Source organism: Ranitomeya variabilis, chromosome 8, assembly GCF_051348905.1.
Source record: "Ranitomeya variabilis isolate aRanVar5 chromosome 8, aRanVar5.hap1, whole genome shotgun sequence".
NCBI classification, from domain to species: Eukaryota; Metazoa; Chordata; class Amphibia; order Anura; family Dendrobatidae; genus Ranitomeya; species Ranitomeya variabilis.
The window spans coordinates 139,881,654-139,906,363 of record NC_135239.1 but is presented as its reverse complement, the minus strand read 5'-3'; the positions used below and the strand labels follow the sequence as shown (position 1 = coordinate 139,906,363).

The 24,710-nt window shown below is 44.0% G+C and overlaps 1 protein-coding gene across 1 annotated transcript in view; it reads left to right on the top strand.

Annotated features, from left to right (window-relative positions):
• Positions 1–1,738: 1,738 nt before the first annotated feature.
• LOC143788781 (uncharacterized) overlaps positions 1,739–24,710 on the top strand; it is a 417,721-nt gene continuing 394,749 nt past the window's right edge. Inside the window, exon 1 of the mRNA XM_077278662.1 lies at positions 1,739–2,096. The gene's annotated coding sequence lies outside the window, so the exon portion shown is untranslated. The remainder of the gene's footprint in view (positions 2,097–24,710) is intronic.

The following is a 24,710-nucleotide window of genomic DNA, read 5'->3' as shown; positions in this document are numbered from 1 at the left end:
ATCATGTGGGGTCATTATACAGTATGGAGCATCATGTGTGGTCATTACACAGTATGGAGCATCGTGTGCGGTCATTATACAGTATGAAGCATCATGTGCGGCCATTATACAGTATGGAGCATCATGTGCGGCCATTATACAGTATGGAGCATCATGTGCGGTCATTATACAATATGGAGCATCATGTGCGGTCATTATACAGTATGGAGCATCATGTGTGGCCATTATACAATATGGAGCACCATGTGTGGTCATTATACAATATGAAGCATCATGTGCGGTCATTATACAATATGGAGCATCATGTGCGGTCATTATACAGTATGGAGCATCATGTGCGGTCATTATACAGTATGGAGCATCATGTGCGGTCATTATACAGTATGGAGCATCATGTGCGGCCATTATACAGTATGGAGCATCATGTGCGGTCATTATACAGTATGGAGCATCATGTGCGGTCATTATACAGTATGGAGCATCATGTGCGGTCATTATACAGTATGGAGCATCATGTGCGGTCATTATACAATATGGAGCATCATGTGCGGTCATTATACAATATGGAGCATCATGTGCGGTCATTATACAATATGGAGCATCATGTGTGGCCATTATACAGTATGGAGCACTGTGTGGCCATTATACAGTATTGAGCATCATGTGTGGCCATTATACAGGATTGCGCATCATGTGTGGCCATTATACAGTATGGAGCATCATGTGCGGTCATTATACAATATGGAGCATCATGTGCGGTCATTATACAATATGGAGCATCATGTGTGGTCATTATACAATATGGAGCATCATGTGTGGCCATTATACAGTATGGAGCACTGTGTGGCCATTATACAGTATTGAGCATCATGTGTGGCCATTATACAGTATGGAGCATCATGTGTGGCCATTATACAGTATGGAGCATCATGTGCGGTCATTATACAATATGGAACATCATGTGCGGTCATTATACAATATGGAGCATCATGTGTGGTCATTATACAATATGGAGCATCATGTGTGGCCATTATACAGTATGGAGCACTGTGTGGCCATTATACAGTATTGAGCATCATGTGTGGCCATTATACAGGATTGTGCATCATGTGTGGCCATTATACAGTATGGAGCATCATGTGCGGTCATTATACAATATGGAGCATCATGTGCGGTCATTATACAATATGGAGCATCATGTGTGGTCATTATACAATATGGAGCATCATGTGTGGCCATTATACAGTATGGAGCACTGTGTGGCCATTATACAGTATTGAGCATCATGTGTGGCCATTATACAGGATTGCGCATCATGTGTGGCCATTATACAGTATGGAGCATCATGTGCGGTCATTATACAATATGGAGCATCATGTGCGGTCATTATACAATATGGAGCATCATGTGTGGTCATTATACAATATGGAGCATCATGTGTGGCCATTATACAGTATGGAGCACTGTGTGGCCATTATACAGTATTGAGCATCATGTGTGGCCATTATACAGTATGGAGCACTGTGTGGCCATATTTTTTTGTTTAATTATTGTATATGAAACACTGTGATCAGCAGCGCTAAATGGGTGTGGTTGGGACGTGGATATGGGTGTGACTAATTATGAATGGGTGTGGTCAGAGGTGTGGCCTAAAATTTGCCGCATTGCGAGCCGCAAACTTTGTCCCTCTTTCCCATCTTCAAAAGTTGGGAGGTATGGTATAGCGTGACGTGAGGGTGCAGCAGAAGCCGCAGACACTATGCTGCAGTCCCACAGCTCAGCACAGATCCATCCTGTGGCCATGTGCAGCAGACCTTACTGTGGAGGAGCTGGAGCCCACTCCTGATTTTGTTGTGGCCGTATACGTAGAGCAGCTCCACTCTGCGCACTCCTCGTCTCCTGTGTGAGATGCCGCTCAGTCCGTACAGTGATCACAGCTTATCTGAGCAGTCAAATAGCTACCAGTAGGAGGCGCTGTAACAAGCCGTCTCCGGTAACCGGCCTGATTTTTACGCTGCTTCCTCCCTCCACAAGAATGTGATAATGGCAGAAGTCCGCAGAGGAGTCCTCCCCTACACGCCCGGCTTTCATCACTAGTAAGTACCGCAGGACGGCGGCAGCTCAGGAGTTTTGCACTTTGTATCACTCTGAAGTGAAGCTATTTACTGGCGGGATCTCTGCTTCGCGCGACTCCCGTGAGAGCCCCAGCTGTTCTGGGGTGAGGGGACGGGATCGGCAGTGCGTCCGCCTGAACTCACAACTTTATAGGGCTGCAATGTGGCCATGGGCGCCCCAAGCTTCCTACACGTCGCCTCATAGTGTGGAGACGTGTTGGTGCGTGGACGAGAAGCAGCAGCGCCGAGAACGGAGCAGCCTTTGTGTATAATGATGCTGGCTGGGGAACCACGACAAGATGTGTTCATCATATATGTATCTACGTGTCTATACAAGGTGTGTGTGTGTGTGTGTGTGTGTGTGTGTGTGTGTGTGTGTGTGTGTGTGTGTGTGTATATATATATATATATATATATATATATATATATATATATATATATATATATTAGGCATCGTGATTACTCGCTAATCCCGCCTCCTGCACAGTAGCTCCGCCCCAACCACATCACCACACACGATCCCGCCCCCCACCCCATTACCACACACAATCCCGCCCTCCACCCCATTACCACACACAATCCCGCACCCCACCACACATAATCCCGCCCCCCACCACATCACCACACATAATCCCGCCCCCCACCCCATTACCACACACAATCCCGCACCCCACCACACATAATCCCGCCCCCCACCACATCACCACACATAATCCCGCCCCCACCACATCACCACACATAATCCCGCCCCCACCCCATCACCACACACAATCCCGCCCCCCACCCCATGACCACATAATCCCGCCCCCCACCACATTACCACACAGAATCCCGCCCCCACCACATCACCACACATAATCCCGCCCCACATCACCACACATAATCCCGCCCCCCACCCCATTACCACACACAATCCCGCCCCCCACCACACACAATCCCACCCCCCACCACACATAATCCCGCCCCTCACCACATCACCACACATAATCCCGTCCCCCACCACATTACCACACATAATCCCGCCCCCCCACCACATTACCACACATAATGCCACCACATCGCCACACATAAACCGGCCCCCCCAACACATCACCACACATAATCCCGCCCCCCACCACATCACCACACATAATCCCGCCTCCACATCACCACACATAACCCCGCCCCCACCACATTGCTACATGTAATCCCGCCCCCCACCACATCGCCACACATAACCCCGCCCCCCACCACATTGCTACACGTAATCCCGCCCCCCACCACATTGCCACACATAACCCCGCCCCCCACCATATTGCTACACGTAATCCCGCCCCCCCACCACATTACCACACACAATCCCGCCCCCCACCACACATAATCCCGCCCCCCCACCACTACACATAATCCCACCCATCCACCACCACACATAATCCCACCCCCAACTCATCACCACACATAATCCCGCCCCCGACCCCATTACCACAGATAATCCCGCCCACCACCACATCACCCCACATAATCCCGCCCCCACCACATGACCACACATAATCCCGCCATCCACCACATCACCACACATAATCCCGCCCCCCACCCCATTTCCACACATAATCCCGCCCACCACCACATCACCCCACATAATCCCGCCCCCCACCACATGACCACACATAATCCCGCCCATCACCACACACAATCCCGCCCCCCCACCCCATCACCACACAATCCCGCCCCCCACCACATCATCACACATTCCCGCCCCCCACCACATCACACATATTCCCGCCCCCCACCACATTACCACACATAATCCCGCCCTCCACCACATCACCACACATAATCCCACCCCCCATCACATCACCACACATAATCCCGCCCCCCACCCCATTACCACACATAATCCCCCACCACATCACCACACACAATCCCGCCCCCCACCACATCATCACACATTCCCGCCCCCCACCACATCACACATATTCCCGCCCCCCACCACATTACCACACATAATCCCACCCTCCACCACATCACCACACATAATCCCGCCCCCATCACATCACCACACATAATCCCGCCCCCCACCCCATTACCACACATAATCCCCCACCACATCACCACACATAATCCCGCCCCCACCACATTACCACACATAATCCCGCCCCCACCACATTACCACACATAATCCCGCCCCCCACCCCATCACCACACATAATCCCTCCCCCCAACACATCACCACACATAATCCCCCACCACATCACCACACATAATCCCGTCCCCCCACCACATTACCACACATAATCCCGTCCCCCCACCACATTACCACACATAATCCCGCCCCCCCACCACATTACCACACATAATGCCGCCCCCCCCACCACATCACCACACATAATCCCTCCCCCCAACACATCACCACACATAATCCCGCCTCCCCACCCCATTACTACACATAAGAAAATTATCACACACAATCCCGCCCCCCCGACCCCATTACCACACATAATGCCGCCCCCCACCACATCACCACACATTATCTCGCCCCCCACATCAGCACACATAATGCTGCCCCCCACCACATCATCACACATAATCCCGCCCCCCCACCACATTGCCACACATAATCCCGCCCCCACCACATCGCCACACATAATCCCGCCCCCCACCACATTACCACACATAATCCCGCCCCCCACCCCACCACCACACATAATCCCGCCCCCCACCCCACCACCACACATAATCCCGCCCCCCACCCCACCACCACACATAATCCCGCCCCCCCACCACCTCACATAATCACACCCCCACCACACATAATCCCGCCCCCCACCCCATTACCACACATAATCCCGCCCACCACCACATCACCCCACATAATCCCGCCCTCCACCACATCACCACACGTAATCCCTCCCCCCCACCCCATCACCACACACAATCCCGCCCCCCACCACATCACCACACACGATCCCGCCCCCCACCACATCACCACACATAATCCCGCCCCCCCACCACATCACCACACACAATCCCGCCCCCACCACATCACCACACATAATCCCGCCCCCCCACCACATTACCACACATAATCCGCCCCCACCACATTACCACAGATAATCTAGCCCCCCAACACATTACCACAGATAATCCCGCCCACCCACCACATTACCACAGATAATCCCGCCCCCCACCACATTACCACACATAATCCCGCCCCCCACCACATTGCCACACATAATCCCGCCCCCTCACCACACAATCCTGCCCCCACCCCGTCACCACACATAATCCCGCCCCCCAAACCCATCACCACACATAATCCCGCCCCCCACCACCACAAATAATCCCGCCCCCCACTACATCACCACACACAATCCCGCCCCCACCACATTACCACACATAATCCCGCCCCCCACCACATCACATATAATCCCACCCCCCACATCTCCACACATAATCCCGCCCCCTCACCACACATAATCCCGCCCCCCAAACCCATCACCACACATAATCCCGCCCCCACCCCATCACCACACATAATCCCAACCCCCACCTCATCACCACACATAATCCCGCTCCCCCACCACATTACCACAGATAATCCCGCCCCCCACCACATTAACACAGATAATCCCGCCCCCCACCACATTACCACACATAATCCCGCCCCCACCAGATTGCCACACATAATCCCGCCCCCTCACCACACAATCCTGCCCCCACCCCATCACCACACATAATCCCGCCCCCCAAACCCATCACCACACATAATCCCGCCCCCCACCACCACAAATAATCCCGCCCCCCCACCACATCACCACACACAATCCCGCCCCCACCACATTACCACACATAATCCCGCCCCCCCACCATATTACCACACATAATCCCGCCCCCCACCACATCACCACATATAATCCCACCCCCCACATCACCACACATAATCCCGCCCCCTCACCACACATAATCCCGCCCCCCCACCACCACACCTAACCCTGTGTGACCAACTTTTTACTATTGATGCTGCGTATGCGATCTAATGTTACAAATAATAATAATAATAATAAAAAAAAGTTATTCTCACCATCCGACGTCACGCGCTGTCGTCGGCAGTGCAAGCGGCAGGTTCCGGTGCCAAGGATGCTATGCGAGAAGGACCTGCCATGACGTCACGGTCATGTGCTCATACCAACCCTGGGACCAGAAGCTGCCGCGTGCACTGCACACTGACGCCAGGACTTCAAGGGGCCTTCGGAAGGTGAGTATAAGTTTATTTTTTATTTTAAGTCTTTTTTTAACCACGCATATAGTGCCCACATTGCTATATACTACGTGGGCTGTGTTACATACTGCGTGGGCTCTGTTATATACTACATCTCTGTGCTATATACTGTGTAGCTAATCAATATACAACGTGACTGTCCAATATACTACGTGTCTGTGCAATATACTACGTAGCTGTGCAATATACTATGTGGCTGTGTCGTTCTGTTATATACTACGTCGACTGTGCAATATACTACGTGGCTCTGTTAAATACTATGTGGCTCTGCTATATACTACGTCGCTGACCAATATACTACATATCTGTGCAATAAACTAAGTGACTGTTATATACTACGTGGCTGTGCAATATACTATGTGCCTGTGCACTATACTACGTGGCTCTACAATATACTACATGCCTGTGCAATATACTACGTGGCTCTACAATATACTACGTGGCTATGTTATATACTACGTGGCTCTGCTATATACTGCCACCACCATGCTTGACTGTAGGGATGGTATTCTTGGGGTCGTATGCAGTGCCATCCAGTCTCCAAACGTCACGTGTGTGGTTGGCACCAAAGATCTCGATCTTGGTCTCATCAGACCAGAGAACCTTGAACCAGTCAGTCTCAGAGTCCTCCAAGTGATCATGAGCAAACTGTAGACGAGCCTTGACATGACGCTTTGAAAGTAAAGGTACCTTACGGGCTCGTATGGAACGGAGACCATTGCGGTGGAGTACGTTACTTATGGTATTGACTGAAACCAATGTCCCCACTGCCGTGAGATCTTCCCGGAGCTCCTTCCTTGTTGTCCTTGGGTTAGCCTTGACTCTTCGGACAAGCCTGGCCTCGGCACGGGAGGAAACTTTCAAAGGCTGTCCAGGCCGTGGAAGGCTAACAGTAGTTCCAGAAGCCTTCCACTTCCGGATGATGCTCCCAACAGTGGAGACAGGTAGGCCCAACTCCTTGGAAAGGGTTTTGTACCCCTTGCCAGCCTTGTGACCCTCCACGATCTTGTCTCTGATGGCCTTGGAATGCTCCTTTGTCTTTCCCATGTTGACCATGTATGAGTGCTGTTCACAAGTTTGAGGAGGGTCTTAAATAGTCAGAAAAGGCTGGAAAAAGAGATAATTAATCCAAACATGTGAAGCTCATTGTTCTTTGTGCCTGAACTACTTCTTAATACTTTAGGGGAACCAAACAGAATTCTGGTGGGTTGAGGGGTTGAATAATAAATGACCCTCTGAAAAAAAATTTCACAATTTTTTTAAAAAATAAACAAAGAAATAACATTCTTTTTTGGTGCAGTGCATTTCACACTTCCAGGCTGATCTACAGTCCAAATGTCACAATGCCAAGTTAATTCCAAATGTGTAAACCTGCTAAATCTGCAGGGGGTTGAACACTACTTGTAGGCACTGTATATATCAGGGCTGTGGAGTCGGTAAGCCACAGTTGCGACTCCGACTCCTTCATAAATGTCCAATTCGTAACAATAAATTTACTGTTGTAAAATATTAACATTGCTTATTCAGTTTCTCACCATCATATAAGTAATCAGACCACTTAGAGCAAAAACTATATTTATTAGAATACAATTAGAATATAGCAAATAACTTTTATAAACTTTTCTAAACTCTTGTAAGTAAATATGCAATAAACACTGTTATGCAGTTAATAAGAAGAAATCTATAAATTTGTCCCCAGAAAAAGTATTGCCTCTGTCAGATCCTCCTTCATGGATGCCCTCAAATCTGATCTAACTATTTTGAGAGCAGAGAACAACCTCTCTACACTAACTTGGGTTGGTGGCAAAGCAGTAACCACTCGGGCAACATCTCTGACAATGTCAGGATACAGAGGAATCGCTTGTTGCACTGTTATTTTTGATGAACGGTCAAATTTCTCAATTTCTTTTAGTGCACATGAAAAATTCTGCTGAAATGTACTGGCTGTGTTCTTTGATGGGGATGACTCTTCTTCTATGCGGGAACGCTTTGCACGGTCCTTGTGATCCAAATAGTTTTCAAAATTAAATTCTTCATCCGTTGATGCGGGTGAAGATGTGGCAGGACGACCAAATTATTCATGTTCCTCCTTACTGTTCTGCAACCCTTTCATCCTTACTGCTATTTCAAACAGAGCTTCTTTTCCTTTAGTTAGCTGTTGATCATCTAGAAGAATCTGATGCATTGGGTCTACATAAACAGCTGCCAAAAGAATGTTATTTTGTAATAGTAGCTCCTCTCTCCGTTTCACTGATGTAGCAATGCTACTTGCAATTAACCCTCCTCTTTGGGACAGGCGAAATATCAGGTTCTTCCACTCCTTTAAGAAAATACCTGGAGTTAAGTCCTCTGCTTGTAATTTTTTAGTCACTGTAAATGGGTGCTCTAGCAATTTTTCCAGCTCAGTCACCTGATTCCACTGACTTTCATTTAGCGTCAGTTGAGGGTTAGCCATGTCTACAAGAAAGGTTTTCAGTTCAACCAAGCACTGAATCATTAAGTAAGTACTGCCCCATCGTGTGGCTTGATCAATAATTGCCCCTTTTCCAGCACGTCTCTTCAAAATTGAGTCAACTTTAGGGGTTCTGGCAACAGTAGTCAATTTTCTCACCTTGCCAATCAGTGCAGCAGCATGTCCTTCTTGCAGACTGTCTCTTATAGCCAGCTGTAGCGTATGCACAACACAACGCATGTGATGAATGAAAGAACGTATTGACACAGTTTCAACAAGATCATCTAAACTATCATGTTGCTGTTCATCTGAAGCAACTTCAGTTTGCTCCTCCGTTACAATACTGTGTTCCTCTATTTCAAACATTTCTGTGTCTGTGGACCCAGAATGTTCTTCTGGCTGCTAGTCACTCACTGGTGTGATGAGCTTTGATGTCTTTTACTGCCAATGTCTTGGTAACTATTTCATTTTTGTCACAAACAAATCGGACATTGATGGCAAAATAGGCTACTTTCACACTAGCATCGTGCACTGTACGTCGCTATGCGACGTTGTGGCACACCGACGCTAGCTGTGGAAGCGCCGCACAACGGGGGCAGCGGATGCTGTTTTTCAATGCATCCACTGCCCCATTGTGAGGTGCGGGGAGGCGGGGGTGGAGTTCCGGCCGCTCATGCGCGGTCGGAAATGCTGCAGACGACGCACCAAAAAACGTTACATGTAACGTTTTTTGGTGGCGACGGTCCGACGCAATACGATGCAACCGTCGCACTGCGTCGTTAATAATAGTCTATGGAGAAAAAACGCATCCTGCAAGCACTTTTACAGGATGCATTTTTTCTCCAAAACGACGCATAGCGACGTGCAGTGCACGACGTTAGTGTGAAATTAGCCATAGTTCACTCTGTGACGTGTGCAGGCATCCATTTTAAGAAACCGAAAGCGTCCCTTGAGAGTTTTTTTAAGTTCTTCCTTTTGTTTAAAAGCTTCTTCGATTACTAATTTTCTAATACTCTCTCCAGAGAAACACCAAGCTTGCAGGCCATTTCCCCATTCAGACACAAAAGCTGGTCGTGAAAATAATGAAATAGGCACACTATCCTTTACAACAAGCTCTATGATCTGTTTTTTAAATGTATCTACTGTCATTGTCACAGTAACTTTGTCACTGACAAAGTATCTTGCAACTGATGGCTGCAAAGTTCTCTGCTCCTTTGTTTGGCTGGAAGAGCTGGGCACTGGTTCATTGGTTTGGATGCAGTCTTTCTCATCCACTGCTTTCAGTACTTCTGGATGAAAGTGCTGTAAATGTCTCTTTAGATTAGAAGCTCTGGTAGGAGCATTTTTTTCTTTGCCTGAATATGCACTGATCTTGGCTTCACAGCATTTGTTTTCGTCTGGATCATTTGTCATACACTGACAGACATAGTGTTTTCTATCTTGAGTGATGGTGAAATGTTCAAATACAGCTGATTTAATGTGACGCTTCTTTGACATTCTCAGGTTTTTAATTCTGCATTCACAATCCAAATGACAATTGTTTTTCCTAAAAACAATTGTACAAAATTATTGCCAGGTCGTACAACTGATATAGTGGTCAGTAATACTGTTATTCTTCATGTACTCACAGTTAACTGATGCAAAGTTTGTTGAAAGGATAATACTTCTTACAGTCTTCCTCTTCTGAGTAGCAGCTGTGAGATGCTTGGAAGACGCACACCTAGTAAACATCTAGTCTAGAGAAGTAGCTTTAATAAGAATTTGCAACACATTTTCACTTTCAGTTTCATACATTGTAAGTGGGGGGTTGGGGCACCATGAGGTTAACCAAGTATAAGATTAGATAAGGGCAGTGGAGAACAGTGACACACAAGAAGTAAGAAATGTCTCTATCTCCAGCAGGACTGCTTATCACTGTTGTTCATAGTTTGATAGAACATATATATTTGAGTAACATTTATAAAATTCATATGAAAGTTCAATTATGAAATATTAATACATTTTTTTAAAAGCTGGAGTCGGTACATTTCTACCGACTCCGACTCCAACCAAAACTAACTCCGACTTCACGACTCCGACTCCACAGCCCTGATATATATATATATATATACGCACACACAGAAATATCTATATAATCTTCTAAGGGGTACTTCAATCTGTTTGTCTTTCTGTCTGTTTGTCTGTAATGGAAATCCCGCGTCGCTGATTGGTCGTGGCCGGCCGCAACCAATCAGCGACGGGCTTAGTCTGGCCGCGAATTGGCTCCTCCCTACTCTCCTAAAGTCAGTGCCTATGCAGCATCAATAGTAAAAAGATATAATGTTAAAAATAATAAAAAAAAAAATTGTGCTATTTTCACCTTCCGTCGTCCACCGATGCGTGCGATGCTGCCGCCAGCTTCCGTTTCCAGTGATGCATTGTGAAACTACCCAGATGACTTAGCGGTCGAGACCGCTAAGTCATCTGGGTAATTTTGCAATGCATCACTGGGAACGGAAGCTCGCGGCAGCATCGCGCGCATCAGGACAGCTTCGGTGGATGCCGGAGGGTGAGTATATAACTATTTTTTATTTTAATTTTTTTAGGGATATGGTGCCCACACTGCTATATACTACGATACTGCGTGGCCTGTGTTATATACTGTGTGGCCTGTGTTATATACTGTGTGGCCTGTGTTATACTACGTGGGCTGTGATATATACTACGTGGGCTGTGCTATATATTACGTGGGCTGTATTATATACTGCCTGGCTGCTATATACTACGTGGGCAGTGTTATATTCTGCGTGGGCTGTGTTATATACTACGTAGCTTGTGTTATATACTGCCTGGGCTGTGCAATATATTACTTGGGCTGTGCAATATATTACGTGGGCTGTGTTATATACTACGTGGCTGCTATATACTATGTGGCTGCTATATACTATGTGGCTGCTATATACTATGTGGCTGCTATATACTACGTGGCTGTGCTATATACTACGTGGCTGTACCATATACTACGTGGCTGTGCTGTATACTACTATACATATTCTAGAATACCCGATTCGTTAGAATCGGGCCACCATCTAGTATATATATATATATATATATATATATACACACACACACACACACACACACACACACACACACACACACACACACACACACACACGCGCACACACACTGTATACACACGTAGGTATGTGTATATGTACACACACTGTATAGACACATAGGTACATATATATACACATACACAGTGTATACACACGTAGATACAGTACAGACCAAAAGTTTGGACACACCTTCTCATTTAAAGATTTTTCTGTATTTTCATGACTATGAAAATTGTACATTCACACTGAAGGCATCAAAACTATGAATTAACACATATGGAATTATATACTTAAAAAAGTGTGAAAAAATGGAAAATATGTCCTATATTCTAGGTTCTTCAAAGTAGCCACCTTTTGCTTTGATGACTGCTTTGCACACTCTTGGCATTCTCTTGAAGAACCTAGAATATAAGACATATTTTCAGTTGTTTCACACTTTTTTGTTAAGTATATAATTCCACATATGTTAATTCCTAGTTTTGATGCCTTCAGTGTGAATTTACAATTTTCATAGTCATGAAATGTGTATACAGAGTGCATGTATAATACACTGCTCAAAAAATTAAAGGGAACACTAAAATCCCACATCCTAGATATCACTGAATGAAATATTCCAGTTGTAAATCTTTATTCATTACATAGTGGAATGTGTTGAGAACAATAAAACCTAAAAATGATCAACGTAAATCACAACTCAAAAATCAAAAGTGGATAATGAAGTTACAGGCTGATCCAACTTCAGTGGAAATGACTCAAGACAAGGAAATGATGCTCAGTAGTGTGTGTGGTGTCCACGTGCCTGTATGACCTCCCTAAAATGCCTAGGCATGCTCCTGATGAGGCGGCCGATGGTCTCCTGAGCGATCTCCTCCCAGACCTGGACTAAAGCATCCATCAACTCCTGGACAGTCTGTGGAGCAATATGACGTTGCTGGATGGAGTGAGACATGATGTCCCAGATGTGCTCAATCGGATTCAGGTCTGGGGAACGGGCGGGCCAGTCCATAGCTTCGATGCCTTCATCTTGTAGGAAATGCTGACACACTCCAGCCACGTGAGGTCTGGCATTTGTCACGAGGCAGAAATAGGAAAACAGGAGATGAGGAATCTGGGCCCCTGAACTGCCCCTCAGGCTTGGGGAAGCCCTGTCTTTCCTTAACTTGGGGGTACCCTTGAAGGTAGGGAGGCCCAAGTCTCCGACCTGTCCCTGTCTCCTGTTAAACCCTGAACTAAACCCCCAACCCCCACCCCAGGAGGGGAACAGTGTAAACAGCACCACAAAGCAAATAAACTATATGAGAGTGAGGGGAACACGATACCAAAAGGTGAATGCACAAACTACAAAGTAACAAAACTCAGAACTTAGCTTGTGCACGCCGCTGCAGACTCCACAACACAGATAGTACAGCAACAGAGCTCACCAGACTTGGCTGACACCAGGGAGCTGCTACTGCAAGGTTGGTCTCCTGAAAGGACCTGTATAACCAACAGTCAGATGATGCGCCAGGTGACCTTATAAAGGATGGTGGGAGTGGTCACAAACATCAGCTGACCCAGCAGCAATGCAATGCAATAACACCAGCGGCCACCGGGGGGAGAAAACTGCATTAACCCCCAATGACCAGAAAGGAAAAAAGGTTTAAATCAGAGGGAAACCAGATCTGCCACAGATCCAAACATGGATCGTGACAGCATTGTCCTGCATTAGAGGAACCCAGGGCCAACCGTACCAGCATATGGTCTCACAAGGGGTCTGAGGATCTCATCTCGGTACCTAATGGCAGTAGGCTACCTCTAGCGAGCACATGAAGGGCTGTGCTGCCCTCCAAAGAAATGCCACCCAACACCATTACTGACCCACTGCCAAATCGGTCATGCTGAAGGATCAAAATACAAACTCAAAAAACAGAGATATCCAAACTCAGCCAGAGGCATACGCATTATTGCCTCCCCATCAAATTTTATCCAATCAAATAAAGACTAGTGGACAATATATGAAGTTCTAGCAAAATGAGTAACTAGTACCCATGGACCACCATATCACAAATCCCATAAAATCAATAAAGTTTATTGAGAACAGTTTAAAAAGATAATACAAAATATAAGTTATTTCCAAAGAGGATCAATCCATATCCCAGATACAGCAGGAATTTAATACCCAACCATGTTAATGCATTATAGGAAAACATAGATAAACTAATACATAATTCCACAAAAACATCCTTTAAGGTAATGATATATCCAAATCCCGGATGATGAGAATTCAATGTAAAGATATTAAGAATGGATCAGTGCTTACCCATGGTTTGTGTGCCACTGCCTGGGAACGCCCCAACGCGCGTTTCGCCCACGTGCTTTCTCAAGGGGAGTGTGCTCTTTCCCCCCACCTTACCTCATTATATACCCCATAGGAAATCCGGGCAGCCAGTAAGAAATGTTCGCTTGCACAAGCGTTACCGCCAAATTCCTATCTGCAGCAGGTCCGGTACTCATATCCGGCGCGCGCTAGAGGAAATCCCTCTTAGACGTCATATGGCGCGTACCGGAAGTAAACTGAGACCTTTAGTGATGCAGAAGAACAGAGCGGACGAGAGCGCATGCGCATACCAGCGCCATCTTTAAGAAGTTCCAAGGAGGAATCTCTCACCATATTCACCTCTACCGCCATAAAGTTGTCATTACGAAAGCGCATGCGCATACCGGCGCCGTCTTTAAGATGTCTAAAAGAGGACTCTCTCACCGCATTCCCCTCTATTATTGCAAGAATGTGGTTGTGCGTACCCGCGCACTTAACCACTATATCAAAAGGTATATGAAAAAAAGGGGGGGGGGAGGTTTTCATAACTATATACCCTATACTGTTTGTACGGTTTATGCGTAATAGCGCCCTATTTACTATTTATTTTCCTACTATAATAAGAGGGGAAATGCGGGTGCCTAAATGTTCTCATCATCCGTATGATAAGGACATAAGAAAGAACAAAGATTACCAATTAAGTGCAATAAAAATAAACATAAAATAATAATAATATAATGTGTAACAATATAAACAGGAGATTTTCCGAAATAAACGACACACATGTACCATGGATGTCGTCTCGGAAAATACCTAAAAAGAGAATATATTAATAAATATGTGCAAATATTGCAAAAAATATGACATAAATAAATAATTAAATAAATATATATAATCAACATATTATGATTAAATAAGTGCATATAATATTAATGTGGGAACTTTTCAGTCCTTGTGTGCTTGTTCTTCTATATAATCTTTTCTTCCATAGTCACTTGATTAGGCTCAAGTAGGCCACATCTACGGGAAGTCCGTAGTTGGAAAACGCCAGATTCCTGCTTGTTTCCATTTTTAAGGGGTTCCATAAGACAACACAATGCAGAAGAGAAGGGAACATGGGAAGAGAAAGAAGGGGGAGAGGAAACGAGGGGAGGAAAGGAGATAATTCTTCTTTGAATAAAGATGGACCATCAGACCTTCCACACAAAAGTGAGAGATAGTCCTACTAAAATAAAAATACAAATACAAAGAAACAAAATTAAAAACACACTAAAAAAACACTAAAAAAAACAGGGATCATAGAAAAGGTACAAAACTAACATTTTCGTTCAATCCCTCAGGGGACAGAGTGCCAAGTTCAATAATCCATTTTGATTCTGTTTGGGCCAAGATCTGTTTCATATTTCCTCCCCTAATACCACACTGAATGTTATCGATTCCCTTGACCTTAAAGCCTCTGGGATTTGAGTTGTGATATTTTTTGAAATGTTTTGGTATTGTTGTCAGCAGTGAAAGGTCATCCACCGCTCCTGCCGCAATGATGTCTCGCACATGCTCCCTAGTCCTAATGCGCAATTCCCTTGATGTCAACCCGACATATGCTTTATTGCAGGGACAGACTGCTAGATATATAACGTAGGATGTACTACAAGATATGTAGCTGGTGACCACGAAGGAACGAGTCCCATCCACTGATGAAAATGTGTTACCCCTCACTATATTGCCTCTCTTACATGCTAGGCAATCACCGCATGGAAAACAGCCACATCTCTGTCTACCAGCACCAAAAGGATTCCTAGTTTTAGATGTATAATGGCTCCTGACCAAATAATTCTTCAGGTTCCTACTACGTCTTGCGGTCATTAATGAAGCAGGGGAGATTTCTTTTTGTAGAACTGGGTCAGTCATTAATACTGGCCAGTGTTTGGTGAGGATCTGTCGAATGGAATACCAACGACAGTTAAAAGTTGAGATAAATCTGGTCTTAAAATTAGCTTCTTTCTCTTTCCTATTAGTAACCAAAAGTCTCTCTCTAGGGGTGCTTCTTGCTCTACGGTAGCCATGTCCAATCATTCTTTTACTATAGCCCCTCTCCAGGAACCTTTCCCTCAGATCCTGGGCCTGTGATTCAAACCTGTCTATAGTAGAGCAAGTGCGTTTTATCCTTAAATATTGACCAACAGGAATGGCTTTCTTAGTTGCGTGTGTGTGTGATGAAGCCGCGTGCAATACAGAGTTTACTGACGTTTCCTTCCGGAAAATGTCAGTTTGGATTGTTCCATCAGGATCTACTGAGATTGAAATGTCCAAAAAATCTATTACTCTTTTTTCAATTTTATGGGTGAGCCTGATGTTATATGGATTCTGATTGAGTTCACCAATGAATTTTTCAAAATCAGTCTTGGATCCATTCCAAAAAATCAATAGATCGTCTATATACCGGAGCCAGCACTGCACATGGTCGGCGGCACATGCACCGTCACAATGCACAACCTCCCTCTCCCAATATCCGAGAAAGAGGTTGGCATACGACGGCGCACATGCCGCACCCATGGCAGTGCCGCGCTCCTGCAGATAGAAACGATCTTTAAATGTAAAGAAATTATGTCTTAATACAAAGTCCAACAATTCCAAAATCAACTCAATCAGAAAATGATCCAAATTGCTCATCTCTAGAAAAAAACGCACAGCTCTTATTCCGTCATCATGGCCAATAGAGGTGTAGAGGGACTCGACGTCCGCGGTCACCAGCCACACATCTGATTCCAAAGTAATACCATCAACCCTCACCAGGACATCCGAAGAGTCCCTAACATAGGAGGGCAAGGTCTCTACAAGAGGTTTCAAATAAAAGTCAATAAATCTACAGACCGGATCACATAGCCCTCCCATGCCAGAGACTATCGGACGCCCTGGTGGATCCACTGGGTCCTTATGGATCTTAGGTAATAAGTATAGTGTTGGAATTTTTGGGAATTTTACAATTAGTCCATCCAGAACTTTTTTAGGGATAATACCCAAATCAAAAGCCTGTGATAAAATATCACTTAATTCATCGGAAAATTTCTGTAATGGACTATTTGGGAGCCTAGAGTAGTTGTCCTTATTCCTCAGTTGTCTATATACTTCACGTTCGTATAAATCCACCGGCCAGATCACCACATTACCTCCCTTGTCGGCCGCCTTAATGACAACATCATCTAATGATTTAAGTTCTTTCAAAGCCTGTCTTTGTATTGAATTTAAGTTGTCATACTTAATATGTCGTGGTATCTCCTTAAAATCTTTCATGACAAGTTTACAAAAAATTTCCACTTGTGGGCAAACCGACAAGGGAGGGAAGGTTAGTGATCTAGGCAAGATGGAGGTAGGAAATTTACCTACCATAACTGATCCCTGCTCCTCTAATAGTTCCTCCAAAACATTGAGAGTCTCTTGCTCCAGAGTATCAGCAGTCTGTTCATGTCGGTAATGTAGTTTTTTTAGGACTAGTTTGCGACAGAAGAGGTGGAGGTCCTTCACGGCTGAAAAATAATTGAAACCGTTAGTAGGAGAAAAATTAAGGCCAAACTTTAGAACCTCCACCTGTGCATCTGTAAGTCTATGGGTGGATAGATTTATTACCTCTAAGTTACCGTTTCTGGTCTTCCTATTGGATTGTCGTTGTGGGGAAGCCATCCTTTTTTTGTTGTTGTAAGGTCTGCCCCTATTCCTTTTAGCTTCCTTAGGGAATCCTGGGTTCCCTGTTTCTTCTGGTCTTGGTTCAGAGGCACTAGGTCTAGATTCATCAACTGACGTATAGGAAGATACAGATGTGGATCGTGACCTACTCATTGGTCTTTTTCTGCCAATTTTATTCCTCCATCTATACATGGTTGAATTCTGTGAGTCCAAAGAGTCTCTCAAACTTTCTGGACTTGACATTACAAATGTCGGTCTCCCATTTCTGGAAACTCTGTTCTAATTCTTTATTTATATCCTCCAATTTTTTGTCGGATAGTTCTTTTTTGAGATCACCTTGGATTACCTCAATGTCTTTTTCAATCTCTTTAAGTTTGTTATCATCTAATTGAACCAAAAGCTCCATGAACCCTTTAGAACATTCCCCAGCAATTTTTTCCCATTTTGTTTTTATAGTCTCATCCTCAACTGAAAAGGCCGGAAAAATTTGGACACGAAGTCCCCGTGGGATTAAACCTTTTAATAAATATTTTTGTAAAAAGGCCCTATTCCACCAGACCCTCGTACGTCTGTGAAGGAGATCCTTTAATTTGTTGATTTGCTCTCTAGTATCCCTATTATCTAAAAACAGACTCGAATCCTCTTTGAAAACCTCATTCAGTTTTAGAAGCCACGCCTGATCACGTGCTCTGAAGTCCATCTGCTTTGAATCATAAGCTGTGAAAGACACAGTAATAAGTACATCAAAATACAAACTCAAAAAACAGAGATATCCAAACTCAGCCAGAGGCATACGCATTATTGCCTCCCCATCAAATTTTATCCAATCAAATAAAGACTAGTGGACAATATATGAAGTTCTAGCAAAATGAGTAACTAGTACCCATGGACCACCATATCACAAATCCCATAAAATCAATAAAGTTTATTGAGAACAGTTTAAAAAGATAATACAAAATATAAGTTATTTCCAAAGAGGATCAATCCATATCCCAGATACAGCAGGAATTTAATACCCAACCATGTTAATGCATTATAGGAAAACATAGATAAACTAATACATAATTCCACAAAAACATCCTTTAAGGTAATGATATATCCAAATCCCGGATGATGAGAATTCAATGTAAAGATATTAAGAATGGATCAGTGCTTACCCATGGTTTGTGTGCCACTGCCTGGGAACGCCCCGACGTGCGTTTCGCCCACGTGCTTTCTCAAGGGGAGTGTGCTCTTTCCCCCCACCTTACCTCATTATATACCCCATAGGAAATCCGGGCAGCCAGTAAGAAATGTTCGCATGCACAAGCGTTACCGCCAAATTCCTATCTGCAGCAGGTCCGGTACTCATATCCGGCGCGCGCTAGAGGAAATCCCTCTTAGACGTCATATGGCGCGAACCGGAAGTAAACTGAGACCTTTAGTGATGCAGAAGAACAGAGCGGACGAGAGCGCATGCGCATACCAGCGCCATCTTTAAGAAGTTCCAAGGAGGAATCTCTCACCATATTCACCTCTACCGCCATAAAGTTGTCATTACGAAAGCGCATGCGCATACCGGCGCCGTCTTTAAGATGTCTAAAAGAGGACTCTCTCACCGCATTCCCCTCTATTATTGCAAGAATGTGGTTGTGCGTACCTGCGCACTTAACCACTATATCAAAAGGTATATGAAAAAAGGGGGGGGGGGGGAGGTTTTCATAACTATATACCCTATACTGTTTGTACGGTTTATGCGTAATAGCGCCCTATTTACTATTTATTTTCCTACTATAATAAGAGGGGAAATGCGGGTGCCTAAATGTTCTCATCATCCGTATGATAAGGACATAAGAAAGAACAAAGATTACCAATTAAGTGCAATAAAAATAAACATAAAATAATAATAATATAATGTGTAACAATATAAACAGGAGATTTTCCGAAATAAACGACACACATGTACCATGGATGTCGTCTCGGAAAATACCTAAAAAGAGAATATATTAATAAATATGTGCAAATATTGCAAAAAATATGACATAAATAAATAATTAAATAAATATATATAATCAACATATTATGATTAAATAAGTGCATATAATATTAATGTGGGAACTTTTTAGTCCTTGTGATCGTTTCTATCTGCAGGAGCGCGGCACTGCCATGGGTGCAGCATGTGCGCCGTCGTATGCCAACCTCTTTCTCGGATATTGGGAGAGGGAGGTTGTGCATTGTGACGGTGCATGTGCCGCCGACCATGTGCAGTGCTGGCTCCGGTATATAGACGATCTATTGATTTTTTGGAATGGATCCAAGACTGATTTTGAAAAATTCATTGGTGAACTCAATCAGAATCCATATAACATCAGGCTCACCCATAAAATTGAAAAAAGAGTAATAGATTTTTTGGACATTTCAATCTCAGTAGATCCTGATGGAACAATCCAAACTGACATTTTCCGGAAGGAAACGTCAGTAAACTCTGTATTGCACGCGGCTTCATCTCACACACACACGCAACTAAGAAAGCCATTCCTGTTGGTCAATATTTAAGGATAAAACGCACTTGCTCTACTATAGACAGGTTTGAATCACAGGCCCAGGATCTGAGGGAAAGGTTCCTGGAGAGGGGCTATAGTAAAAGAATGATTGGACATGGCTACCGTAGAGCAAGAAGCACCCCTAGAGAGAGACTTTTGGTTACTAATAGGAAAGAGAAAGAAGCTAATTTTAAGACCAGATTTATCTCAACTTTTAACTGTCGTTGGTATTCCATTCGACAGATCCTCACCAAACACTGGACAGTATTAATGACTGACCCAGTTCTACAAAAAGAAATCTCCCCTGCTCCATTAATGACCGCAAGACGTAGTAGGAACCTGAAGGATTATTTGGTCAGGAGCCATTATACATCTAAAACTAGGAATCCTTTTGGTGCTGGTAGACAGAGATGTGGCTGTTTTCCATGCGGTGATTGCCTAGCATGTAAGAGAGGCAATATAGTGAGGGGTAACACATTTTCATCAGTGGATGGGACTCGTTCCTTCGTGGTCACCAGCTACATATCTTGTAGTACATCCTACGTTATATATCTAGCAGTCTGTCCCTGCAATAAAGCATATGTCGGGTTGACATCAAGGGAATTGCGCATTAGGACTAGGGAGCATGTGCGAGACATCATTGCGGCAGGAGCGGTGGATGACCTTTCACTGCTGACAACAATACCAAAACATTTCAAAAAATATCACAACTCAAATCCCAGAGGCTTTAAGGTCAAGGGAATCGATAAGATTCAGTGTGGTATTAGGGGAGGAAATATGAAACAGATCTTGGCCCAAACAGAATCAAAATGGATTGTTGAACTTGGCACTCTGTCCCCTGAGGGATTGAACGAAAATGTTAGTTTTGTACCTTTTCTATGATCCCTGTTTTTTTTAGTGTTTTTTTAGTGTGTTTTTAATTTTGTTTCTTTGTGTTTGTATTTTTATTTTAGTAGGACTATCTCTCACTTTTGTGTGGAAGGTCTGATGGTCCATCTTTATTCAAAGAAGAATTATCTCCTTTCCTCCCCTCGTTTCCTCTCCCCCTTCTTTCTCTTCCCATGTTCCCTTCTCTTCTGCATTGTGTTGTCTTATGGAACCCCTTAAAAATGGAAACAAGCAGGAATCTGGCGTTTTCCAACTACGGACTTCCCGTAGATGTGGCCTACTTGAGCCTAATCAAGTGACTATGGAAGAAAAGATTATATAGAAGAACAAGCACACAAGGACTGAAAAGTTCCCACATTAATATTATATGCACTTATTTAATCATAATATGTTGATTATATATATTTATTTAATTATTTATTTATGTCATATTTTTTGCAATATTTGCACATATTTATTAATATATTCTCTTTTTAGGTATTTTCCGAGACGACATCCATGGTACATGTGTGTCGTTTATTTCGGAAAATCTCCTGTTTATATTGTTACACATTATATTATTATTATTTTATGTTTATTTTTATTGCACTTAATTGGTAATCTTTGTTCTTTCTTATGTCCTTATCATACGGATGATGAGAACATTTAGGCACCCGCATTTCCCCTCTTATTATAGTAGGAAAATAAATAGTAAATAGGGCGCTATTACGCATAAACCGTACAAACAGTATAGGGTATATAGTTATGAAAACCTCCCCCCCCCCCTTTTTTTCATATACCTTTTGATATAGTGGTTAAGTGTGCGGGTACGCACAACCACATTCTTGCAATAATAGAGGGGAATGCGGTGAGAGAGTCCTCTTTTAGACATCTTAAAGACGGCGCCGGTATGCGCATGCGCTTTCGTAATGACAACTTTATGGCGGTAGAGGTGAATATGGTGAGAGATTCCTCCTTGGAACTTCTTAAAGATGGCGCTGGTATGCGCATGCGCTCTCGTCCGCTCTGTTCTTCTGCATCACTAAAGGTCTCAGTTTACTTCCGGTTCGCGCCATATGACGTCTAAGAGGGATTTCCTCTAGCGCGCGCCGGATATGAGTACCGGACCTGCTGCAGATAGGAATTTGGCGGTAACGCTTGTGCATGCGAACATTTCTTACTGGCTGCCCGGATTTCCTATGGGGTATATAATGAGGTAAGGTGGGGGGAAAGAGCACACTCCCCTTGAGAAAGCACGTGGGCGAAACGCGCGTCGGGGCGTTCCCAGGCAGTGGCACACAAACCATGGGTAAGCACTGATCCATTCTTAATATCTTTACATTGAATTCTCATCATCCGGGATTTGGATATATCATTACCTTAAAGGATGTTTTTGTGGAATTATGTATTAGTTTATCTATGTTTTCCTATAATGCATTAACATGGTTGGGTATTAAATTCCTGCTGTATCTGGGATATGGATTGATCCTCTTTGGAAATAACTTATATTTTGTATTATCTTTTTAAACTGTTCTCAATAAACTTTATTGATTTTATGGGATTTGTGATATGGTGGTCCATGGGTACTAGTTACTCATTTTGCTAGAACTTCATGCTGAAGGATGTTGCAGGCTGCAGATCGCTCTCCACAGCGTCTCCAGACTCTGTCACATGTGCTCAGTGTGAACCTGCTTTCATCTGTGAAGAGCACAGGGCGCCAGTGGCGAATTTGCCAATCCTGGTGTTCTGTGGCAAATGCTAAGCGTCTTGCACAGTGTTGTGCTGTGAGCACAACCACCTATCTGTGGACGTCGGGCACTCAGACCATCCTCATTGAGTCGGTTTCTAACCGTTTATGCAGACACATGCACATTTGTGGCCTGCTGGAGGTCATTTTGCAGGGCTCTGGCAGTGCTCCTCCTGTTCCTCCTTGCACAAAGGCTGAGGTAGCGGTCCTGCTGCTGGGTTGTTGCGCTCCTACAGCCTCCTCCACGTCTCCTGGCGTACTGGCCTGTCTCCTGGTAGCGCCTCCAGCCTCTGGACACTACACTGACAGACACAGCAAACCTTCTTGCCACAGTTCGCATTGATGTGCCATCCTGGATGAGCTCCACTACCTGAGCCACTTGTGTGGGTTGTAGAGCCCGTTTCATGCTACCATGAGTGTGAAAGCACAACCAACATTCAAAAATGACCAAAACATCAGCCTGAAAGCATTGGTATTGAGATGTGGTCTGTGGTCCCCACCTGCAGAACCACTCCTTTATTGAGGGTGTCTGGATAATTGCCTATAATTTCTATCTGTTGTCTATTCCATTTGCACAACAGCATGTGACATTGATTGTCAATCAGTGTTGCTTTCTAAGTGAACAGTTTGATTTCACGGAAGTTTGATTTACTTGGAGTTATATTCTATTTGTGTTTCCTTTATTTTTTGAGCAGTGTTTGTATGTATATATGTACCTACGTGTCTATACAGTGTGAGTGTATATATAATATATGTATTTATAATATTACATATATATAAATATAATATATATGTAAACTTTTGAGCACAACTGTATAATGTATGTATGTAACTATATGTGGAAAAGACAGATTGATGCACAGCCTATATGAATGAGAAAGTCCCAGCTTGACAGAAGATCCTGTGTTTTTTTTCAGGTGAGGTGATTGCTGCATCTGTAGTTAGACCATTCCTTGTAAATTGTTCACCAGTTTGACATCTGGTAACAATTTCTATATTAGGGATTTTTACAACTACAAAACAACTGGAGTTGTATACAAAGCAACTTGCACCTGCCCACTGTATTATGTGGGAAAAACAACAAGGGAGTTCAGGCGTAGGGGTAGGTGAACATTTGGGGGTTATTTGTCATGAAAGAGATACCCCTTTAGCACGTCACATCAATTTGATACATGGAGGGGGGCAGAATAAATGACATCTCCTTTTGTGTGATAGAGGGTGTTGCAAGGAAAGTCAGGAAGGGCGATATAGACAGGCATCTATTACAGAAAGAATGTGAATGGACCTTCAGACTTGATTATGTGAGCCCTAAGGGCTTGAATGAAGTTTTGTCATGGATGTTTTCTGGACCTAATATTTCTTTGACTTGCCAAGCATGTTATGTTATGCTATCCCGTTATCTTATAAATAAAAATCTTGTTATGTATTATCTTCCACCTATCTTTTAGTGTGTATATATATATATATATATATATATATATATATATATATATATATATATATATATATATATATATATATAATGTATATGTATCCATTTGATACTATTATTATCTGTTCTTGTAGACTTTTTGGAGGGTGCTAAGTGGTATTTGATAAATAAGGGATGTTTCCCACTTTTGATATATCTGTTAGGGCTAATTGTGCCGTATTGTAATAGGATATCACATAT